This window comes from Malus sylvestris, chromosome 15, assembly GCF_916048215.2.
Source record: "Malus sylvestris chromosome 15, drMalSylv7.2, whole genome shotgun sequence".
In the NCBI taxonomy this organism is placed as follows: Eukaryota; Viridiplantae; Streptophyta; class Magnoliopsida; order Rosales; family Rosaceae; genus Malus; species Malus sylvestris.
The window spans coordinates 28,581,564-28,592,458 of record NC_062274.1 but is presented as its reverse complement, the minus strand read 5'-3'; positions in this window follow the sequence as shown (position 1 = coordinate 28,592,458).

Below are 10,895 nucleotides of genomic sequence, written 5' to 3'. Positions count from 1 at the left end.
TTATCGTTGCCGCCAATTATGCCGATTATGTGTATTTAATTACCTGGTTTATGACTTGGGTTTAGTTTATTTTCATGGTCTGGATAAGGATCGGGAGGCCCTAGAATTATCCACGAACTCTTTTTTTTTTTTTTTTTTTTTTTTTCTGTACAATTTTTTTTTTTGGAGAAACTAGGTTTACATCTTTCCTTTTGGTACTTCATTAATTAAAATTCTATTCATTTTTAATTTTTGATCAAGGCCCTTGAGTATTAATAACATCATTAATTATTTGAATAATAAAATATTTTTATTTTTAAATACATACTGTTAAAAATGTTACAATTAGTATATTTATATTTATGGGTAAATTTTTTATTATATATTTTTATTTTTAGTTTGTACCTATTTTTAATTTGCAAATATTTTTTAATTTGTACCAATATTTTTGTGCCTATATATTAGTTTCTTTTTGTGCCCATATTTTTTAAAGTTTTATTTGTGTTTGTACCCATGTGTATACCATTATGTGATATTATATATTTAATCAATGATAGAAAAATTACGTATGGTATATTTATGTTTTATGTCTAAACTTTGTATCATATATTTATATTTTTAGTTTGTACCCACTTTTAATTTGCAACATTTTTTTTTTAATTTGCAGTATTTTTTTTAGTTTTATTTTGTACCTATGTATTAATTTCTTTTAGGGTCTATATTTTTAAAAAATTCATTTGTACTCATAATTTTTTAATCTTTTATATGTACCCTAATTTATTTATAATGTATCCATTCTTCTTTATTAATGTACATATGTGAAATGTGCCAATTTTTTTGTAAAATGTACCAATTTTTTTAACACTATGGATACATTCTTTTGCCATTTATTATTTCTTATTTTTACATAGTTTTTATCTATTTATTCAATCAAAAAGTTTGAATTCTTTTATTGTAACCGTTTCTAATAGTATTATAATGGGGGATTTTAAATTTATAGGATTATAAATCTCATAAAATATCAAACAATTAATGTCAAAATTATAAAACTATAAATATTAATAGTAATATAATGAGGTGTACAAAGTCAAGGAACTTTGATCAAACTTTGAATACTATTAAGGTTTTAATCAAAGAATGTTAAGGATTAGCAACTGCATTCAAAGTATTTTTTTTTTTTTGTTTTTTTTGTTTCGGTCGTTTTTTATTGAATGATTGAAAAGGATAAGAGGACGCAAATTGACAAGGCAACTATGCTTTAGAGATGGAGTTAAACAACATAGACGTTTCATTAAACATGAAAAATGGCTTACAACGCCCATCAACCATTTTGGAACCCCCTTTCCATTTACCCATTATTCTTATTGAATTTAGCAAGGTTTTAAAAGACGCTAGACGTTAGTTGTGCGGCGAGCTGGGGCCATGCGCCTAGGCGGTTAGGCGGGGTTTAGGCTGATTAAACTAAATTCATTACATTTCATGTAAATAAGTGTATATTTATATTTAAAATATATATAATTTCATCATAAATTACAAAATAGAATAACACATATATTATGAAGTATTGGAACATAATGAAAACATGAGAACAAGCATATAATGTGTGCTCATTTAAGTATTCTACAAATCTCTTACAATTTATTGAAAAAAAAATGCAAAATAAAAGTTATCTATTTTCTGCCTAAGTGAGTCGCAACCTAGGCGGGTTTGGGCAGGCTAGGCAGGTGCCTCGGCTGTCTAGGCGGGTGCCTCAGCAGTCTAGGCGGGCGCCTCAGTAGGTTTATGCTTCTTTTCTTAATTTTCAAACGCCTAGGCATTAATCGGGGCAGTGACCAACCATCTAACGCCTAAGCAAGGATTTTTAGAACAGTGGAATTTAGAGTTCTTTAGATTTTGGCTCTTACTATTTTTAGAATTTAGGGCTAAAGTCATAGTTATCTAGTATAGTTTACTCGTGTGATGAGAGAGAGAGAGAGAGAGAGAGAGAGAGAGAGAGAGAGAGAGAGAGAGAGAGAGAGAGATGTAAAGTTATTCTTGAGGATTTAAGCTAATTTGTATAATAACTATTTATAATGATTGTTTTGGTCGAAGAGCCATTTATATTGATTTGAAACGAACTTATAACGTTTTACTTACAAGTGGTGAAATTTTTTGCTAAATCATAATGCAAGTGATTGAATCATGAGTATGCGTTGGTGGAGCAATTTATCAGCTTATTTTGATTATTTATATTATGACTCGTTTACTAATACGTAATTAGAATGAGATGAATTGAATTGAGGATGAGTTGTAATTCGAATGAGTCAGAATTGGTTTCCTATTAAAGTTGTTGACTAAAGTGTTCTGGATTCAGATAATGAATTGTAATTAATTTCATTTAAGTTTTTACTAATCTACTTGAATCGGAATTGAAACTAATATGCTTGCTAAAATACTCGCCCTAAATTAATAATTTTATTTACTAATTAATATAAAAAAATCAAATACACTTTTCTACCAATATTAAAAATGCTACAATGTACTTTAAAACCTTTTTTCAGAATTTTAATTATTCCAATATTTTTATTTTTGTTGTAGGCATAATTTACTGAACAATTATGGAGGCTAGAGAGAGAGGGGTGCGGCATAGATAGAGAGAAAGAGAAAGATGTGTAATTGTGGGTGTGTTCTATTCCACCTCATTGTGCCTTTATTTATAGTAGTAGGAAGGGTAAAACCTTTCCCTTTAGGATTACAACATTTAATAGGTAATATACTCCTAATAGGAATATAAGATACATTCTCATATCTACTAGGATTTACACAATCACATTCTTATTCCAATAAGATTGCAACACTCCCCCTTGAGTATGTAAATACTCAAGTAAATGGCGCATCAAGTCTTCAGTGATGAAGCAAGTATAGTTGATGAAGTCGTCGGCACAATGAGCAAATGCGAGTCTCAGATCAACGGAAGAATGCATAAAAAGTAAAACTCACAAACCTCGCTATGGTAAAACCCAAGGTGGGAGAAAAACCCATAAACTAAGGAGAAAAGTGAGAAGTTGCATTAAGTCAAAGCTATACGTCTTTTGGATGCAAGTATAATAGCTCACAAGGGTATGATCAGCCTAGGATGGGTGCCTCGTTAAAACCTAGTTAGGTAGCAAAAACCCAGTGGGAAAAATGCTTCTAATCGTAGGGAAAAAGAGTACATTAAGATCAAGTGAGTATACTTCTGGATACCCCCCCTGAGTTTGACATAACTTCCAAATAAGAACTACAAGCATTGCATATGAATAGTTAGGCATACCAATTCCTCGGACAAGCTTCTGGGAGGTTGACTTCTGCAGTGACGTCATGTAGAGGTCGGCAAAGTTGTCTGGGATCGGCTTGCATGACTTCAATCTCCTGATGCTTTGCTGATGTAGACGTAGACGCAATATGTCTTGGCGTTGACTTTGTTGATGTATCATGGCTTGGTTTGGTTGATACATGTGGTATAATCTTCATGGATCGTCGTGGGACTCAACGATGGATGAAAACACAGCAAGTACTTCGAATATGCTCAACAAGAACTCATAACCATGTCTTACTTGTGGCGTAGTGAAGTGAGGTGAGTCTTGGAACGATTCGAAGATTTTGCAACTATGGTCATATCGTGGACCTCCAAGATATTGCGATATCCCTAACGGTAAAGACATAACCATTTGGGGATTTACCTTGTGCGAGTTTGATAAGTAACCTACGCCAGCATAACAAACAAGACAAGCATTTTTTTGAGGATTAGGGGGGTTGGATCCGCTAAGATGCATTGGGATTTGCCCATGTAGTACCTTTAGGGTAGTCTTTAATACCAATTCAATGGTTGCGTGTAGGCGCGGTGCTGCATCTTTATCAAAAGCAACAACGAAGGATATGTCCTATCTAAATACAATGAGCTAAGTACAACGAAGCGCAAAGTTGAACTTTAGATATGGAATTTTGGATTCCATAACCTCTTCAAGGGTCTCATTTACATATAACGTATGGACGATCAAGGGTATACTCAAAGATGACACATTCAGGGTGTAGTTCGACTGGTAGACCAAAATACCATTATAACAATGCTTCAACTTCGGGTTAAGGCATAAACGAGTTTTCCCAAGATCCTTCATCTCAAATTCCATCTTCAGGTGCGAGGTAGTTTTGCTCAAGCTCTTCCGGAGTCTTAGTGAGATTCGTGTTAACGACATAAACTGTAACTCTGGCAATTTGGAATAAGACTTCATAGTTTAACACGCAAGGGCGTGATTCATATCCCTGACTGATCAAATAATCATATAGATGGGTATACCACATCCGTCGGATTTTTCAATCCATAAGTGAACGCCTCAAAACAAGTTAAGAGGGTGTTCTGTGGTTTTGGAACTATTTGAACCAGTCCATTTAATTCTTCGGGAACTTACATGTAAATCTCCGTATCTATATCCCCATGGAGAAAACACTAACCACATTTCATAATGCTGCTATCAATCACATGATGTTTGAGAGAAACCTTGCGTCGTAAGGCGTGCATCATATTGTACTATTTCATTCATCTCATAACGCTTCGTTTCCCATTTGTAACACAACAAGGTTATCTTGGGCAGTGTAGGGACAATAGGTCCAATACATACTTTGGTAAGGAATTTAACCTGGATTGTAACTTTAATTGTCCAATCAGTTATACTTTGTCATTTAATCAATGGAACACGGTTCGATATCGTCGCTTTTCATTTATGTTGGTAGCTACCATATAAGTGAAAACATCATCGATGATAATCTCATTTCAATTCCATTTTCTCATCCAAACTAGTATACTGAACCAAGAACTTTAAGTTTTGAGAGAAATCTGGATTAATCTCATGAAATGGAAATGATTTGAGTCAACGATCGAGTTTAGATTAATTGTCATGCCGTATCTTCCTCTTCTAGGGAAGTGAATCCTATGAACCGAATGATCTGTCATGCTCCAGGCCAAGACAGATTGATTGGCTATCCGCCACTGTACCGGACCATCCAATAAGGGCGTCCAAACCGTCCAACAGGGGCGGCACACCTTCCAGGAATGTTGACTCGATGTCCGTTAAGTACATCTATCCTTGCAGGCATGTTTGCAACTGATATATGATCTCGTCACTTTAGCTAGATCAGAGTAATACGTCTGGAGCAACATTTTGAAAACTAGAATTCATCACATTTACTTATCATACTTGTGTGGTATGGGGACCGAGATGAGACATAGTGGACAACGTCCAAGCAAATTCGCCCCATTCTCCAAGAATGTTGACATTCTTATCTCCCCCTAACGACGGGAAGACTGTCTCATTAAGGCGACAACCCACAAATGAGCAATAAAGAGATAGCGTGCAAGGGCTCGAAGAGAGCTAGTGTTAAGGAGAATCATGATCGACAAAAGATACACATCATTCTTTGAGGACCCATGGTGGTACGTTGCGGCGGCGCAACTTGGCACATGGAATGCACACCCAAATGCGTAAATACGAAAATCGTAAGGTTCGTACCCAGTAACCAACTGTAACGTCATATAGGTTGGGTGGCAATGGGCCTCAAGGCAGACCAACATAACTGCGTACAAGGATTGCATAGCCCTAAGCAGAAACCGAAAACGTGGTACGTTTACCAAAATTCGGGCGATCATTTAAATTGCGCTTTATGATCGCTAGGCGAGGCTATTTGGGGTGAACATGAGAATTTAATGTTTAATTATAAACCCAAAATACATGCAATACTTTATTGAAAACCGTCGATATAAACTTTCCAGCATTATCCAGTCTCCCAGATCTTAAGGGATAAGTAGGGTGGTGAACCCTTAATCGGCCATGAGGTTTAGCACTAATGTTTGTGGACAAACATGTGACCAGTTTGTCGATTAATCAACCAAAACCATAAGTAGTTATATGGTCCGCATTTTGGTTGGAGTAGTCCACATATATTCCCTTGAATCCACTTATGAAAAAAGGGTGATTTTGTATCTTTGCAAGGAATGATATAGAAAATCAATTTTCCTAATGAGCAGGCTTCGCAAAGTGTGCTTGTAGGCACAAGATCCTTACTTCGGGTAAAGAGATGCATTGTAGCATCATTGTTCAACCTAAGTGTTCTAAAAGGTCATGCCAAAGCAAGTAAACTGCTTAATCACCTGGCTATAGGCTGGCCATATATGTCGTGTGCCCCAGTTGGGAAACAACCCATTGGCCCCAAATTAAAGCTTCAGGCTCATTGTTGGAGGTGGTGCAAAGATATTTCACTCTATTTTCTTTAGTGGTTTCATTTATGATCATTGTCATCTCGAATATCCTTAAAAACTCAACGTCATGGAGAATGTAAGGTCCCTTAAATGGTGATTCAGTACCATTCATACAACGAGGAGCATGCCAATGCTCTTAATCAGGTTGGATATACTTGAAGTTGTTGTTAGAGATGTGATTTAGGTGTAAAGTTAGTGTGCGTAGTATGCATTCATCCAGACAACTAACCCACATTCCTACCTAATCACGTGTTTAATTGAATCGGTCACATGTATTAAGAAACATGATTCAATTAACTCATATTTGAGGACAATATCAATAAGATTATCCATAAGTAAAACATACACCAAACTTGAATCTAAGAACATGGAAAGATGTTCACAAAGTAAATGGTTTACTAAGGGGATTCGGCCAACAAGGCCATCCATGTCAAAATTCTGCTCTTCCATCGGTGTTTGGTGGAGCAAAATTAGTCTCACATATTGACTACTAGAATGATACTCCTTAACAACATTGGTTGGTGCACGAATAGGTGCTTAACCAATGGCCTATTCCATCGAGACAGAAATAGATTCTGCAAGGTTAAGGTTCGAGAATATTTTTCCTTATTCTTGAAGTTTTAGGTCTTAGGTACCAAGGATCATGCTTTGGGCATGATGCCACACCTTAGCCTGCCCTGATTCTACCATATGTTTGTGGTAGTAATTAGATCCGAGAATTTGGTAAACTTATGCTTTCTACACTGCTGCTTCAGGGGCGAGTTAGAAACAAGGAAGGACTAGAAAAGTATTCTCCAGTCAAAATTTGATCGGATTTATAAACTTCAGAATTGTACTCATTCATGGATGTAATCATGGTGTGCTTCAGGCAATGTCTTTCATAATTAGACGGTCCGTAGAAGCGAGCCAAAGAGCCATGGAATCCTTGTTTGGGAGGTATTTCCATTTGTAATGCTTTGAGTATAAGTCTTCGAATGAAGATCATGGCGGAGGCTTATTTAGCTCTTTCATGCCATTGTTGGCTTTCAATGGTGTCTCAGCTTCTTGATAGTCAAGTAGAGATTCACATCTTGTACCCCACATAAAGTGATTTTTTATAAGAAACGTCCAAATCAGGAAAATCGAACTTGTGAGGGTTCGACAATCCACTGAATTTGGAAGGAACAAGTTTGTGATTGGTGCTATGGGAATGAATCATCCATAAGCATCAAAGTTATAACATTCGAGTTCTAAGACATGGTTTTCATGAAAAACGTCGGGTTTTCATGAGTGTATTGTTTTATGAAAACTTCGGGTTTTAAAGGCACTAAATTTGAAACTACAGGTTCAATTTAGTTTATGAACGTTTAGTTCATAAAAGAGAGGTTCCTGCAAGAACACAGAATGCAATATACAATTACGTGTAGTAGATTTGGGTTGCTTCAGGAACTCAAGTGTGAGTGCTTCGGGACTACGAAAGTGAGTCAATAATTCAAAGAATAGAAATAAATTATTGAATCGTTAATGTCCAAAAGTGATCTTCAGGTCAATAATTTTGGATTCATTATCAGATTAATGGACTGCAGGTCACTTTTAATTAATTCAATAAATCGGGCCATACAAGGTCGATTATAGAAGCAAAATAATATTAACAGACGGGTTAAAATGATTTAGAATGCTAAAATAATAGCATTGGGTCGAAAAATTGCCCCAAAAAATGGCTTTGGGCTGAGAAAACCACAGCCCAACACGTCTTAGCTAGCTGTTTGAGGCACGGCCTGCAAGGCTGCAACAATTCTGCAGGGATGGGCCACTATTGTTGTGCAGCCCAGCTTACAAGGCAAGTTGTGTTGGAAATGTGCCCTAAAACCAATCATATGATGATACTTTACGAACATTTCACATGTTAAACTAATATAGTTTAATATCAAGGGCAAATATTATTGTTTAAGCCGTCTCATATAAATGTTATATGCTTAAACGATAAGTCCAAGGAATATGTGATTGGGAGAATGCGATCTAAAGAAGTTAGATTCATGAGACCATTCTTTCGTAGACACATCCTAAACGTTCCTGATCATAGGATTGCCAATTAGGCATTGACAGTCCGTTAAGATCAGTACGTGATGTGTCTTCTCTCAGGGAGAGTGACTAGTCTCGAGTCATTGGTGTGTGTGACATCAAGACAAGTACGTAGGTGCTCAATAGAGAATGAGTTCACTGAACACGATCAACGAAGAGTTCTCATATTCATGTCACATGAGAACTCATGGTTGGGATAATGCAAAGTAGTCCTTTGACCTGAGGCATCACGTTTGTCTTGTGGTTAAGTACTTGATCTTTGATTATGTCAAAGTCACCCCATCCGCGGGTGTCCACGGCATCGTTGGGATTAAGCTACTTAGCTATGGAGGCAAGTGAATGCGCAACAAGGGATCTCTAACCTTCAAACCGTTTGAGGGAGAATACTCTATGATATGATTTAGAACCTCTGGCCAGAGTATGAATGAGATTTAGGAAGTCGTTCCAAATCACATTCAAGGTAATCATATAAACACACGAATCACATTGGATAGTAGACATGAATAAATAAACTATCAAACCAAACAATGTGGTCAAGAGTATTGTATTAGAGAAAGACCGTATTGCATTTGTAATCCTAAACTGAATAGGTTCTCTACCTCTTCTGATTAGCTTGGGTAACCATGATATGCTGCTAGGTGTCACTCTTGGTTTGTGGAAGCCCTAAACGTGTATAATCACTAAAGGGAGAATTGAAAGTAAGTTTCAATTCACAATCGATTTGAAAGAGTTCTAATCGCCCACTGCCTCGCTAAAAGGAACCTAATGGATCGTACACCGTGTAAGGTGGAGATTGAAGAAACAATGGAGATGAGTAAGAATAATTAAATGGTTTAATTATTTATGGCAATGATTAATTAATATGTTAATTAATTAAACGAATAAGTTCGTTAAAGACCTCGGGATAGTTTTGGACCTTAAGGCCCAATGGGCTTCGAACGTCAAGCCCATTGACTTAAGTTGTATGACAACTTAATTCACAAAGGCCCAAAAAGCCCAAACAAAACTCTATGGCCGGCCATTTAGAGGAGGGTAGTGAACTTGCTTTAATTACAAGTTTGCCACTCCAATGAATAAAGGTATAAATATGACTTTATAGCCAAAATTCATTTAGGGTTTCTTTTAGGAAATTGGAGAGAACACAAAGCTCTCTTTTCTCTCTAAAGAGGCCGGCCCCCTTGGAGGGTGTATCTAGCAATCCTACTCCTCCAATGTCACTCATTTATACTTAAATCTAACCTTGGTGTGGAGACTTAGAGGTTCTCAATTTTGGGAACTTGGAGAACCATATTCTTCCATCCAAATCCATAGATTTTAGATGCAAGGAATGAAGGCCCTCTCTTTGGGTGATTAGCCTTTGCTTATGCAAAGATGAATCTACAAAGGTATATATTTCTCAACTCACTTTGATTTGAGTTGAGTCTTGGTTCACCAATCTACTAGGCTTTGAATTTCATGGTTAATGTTTTGTTTTTGAATGCATGCAAGCATGATTCCGCCTTTTAATTGTTAAATGCATGCTATAGATGTTATTCAAATGAACATGTTTTCACAAAATCATCCTTCAAGTTGCAAGCTTGCAATTGAATGCAGGTCGGTTGCAGATGCAAGCCCAGTCAGCGGTTAGCTGATGGGTTGGGTGGAACGGCTGCAGGCAGTCTAACTTGCAGCAGGGAAGTGGGCCGAGGTGGGGAAAACGGGAAAGCAAAGGTGCAGCAACATGGGTTGCTGGAGGTAGACCATGGCAAGGATGAAGCCCAGCGGCGCTGGCTTTGATGTTGGGCCAGGAAGCAAAAGCTTCAGTAAGGCTGAGATGAGTCGAGGCACAGATTGAGGCTGCAGGCCTAATCGTGTGGAACCCAAGCATGCAGGTTCAGCAACTTCAAAAACCCAGGCTGTGGCCTAGCCCAAAAAATTTCCCTTTTTTTTTTTTCGAAATTTCAAGGATTTGAAAAACCTTAATTGCTTCTAATTTCTTTCGATTCTTTGACTCACAAATTCCACATAGCATAAATTGCGTAGTGCATGAAACAAATATATGAACATAGACACAATATATATATATATATATATATATATATATATATATATATATATATATATATATATCGGAAGGAAAATGTAAACATAGGGGGGTTCATGCATCATGGGGAATGTTTTCATGCTTCAAGGTCATTTCAAATATCCTACTTTATTTTAAGCATACCTGATTGGCAGAAAACAAATAAAAGCCTTTGAATGTGTAAAAGATCATTCTCGGAAGGCCGGAATTGCATCTCCAATGCGTTGTATCACGTTCAACATAGAAAAATAAAATTGAATCAATAATATGTAGATCAATTCAATAAAATAATTAATTAATCATAAAAAGAATGATTAAAACGTAATACTCCCTTGATTGAAGAATAAACTCTCTTTAACGTAACGTCAAGAGCGTAATGATAACGTGTTGTAGGCATAATTTACTGAACAATTATGAAGGCCAGAGAGAGAGGGGTGCGGCATAGATAGAGAGAAAGATAGAGATGTGTAATTGTGGGTGTGTTCTATTCCACCACATTGTGCCTTTATTTATAGTAGTAGA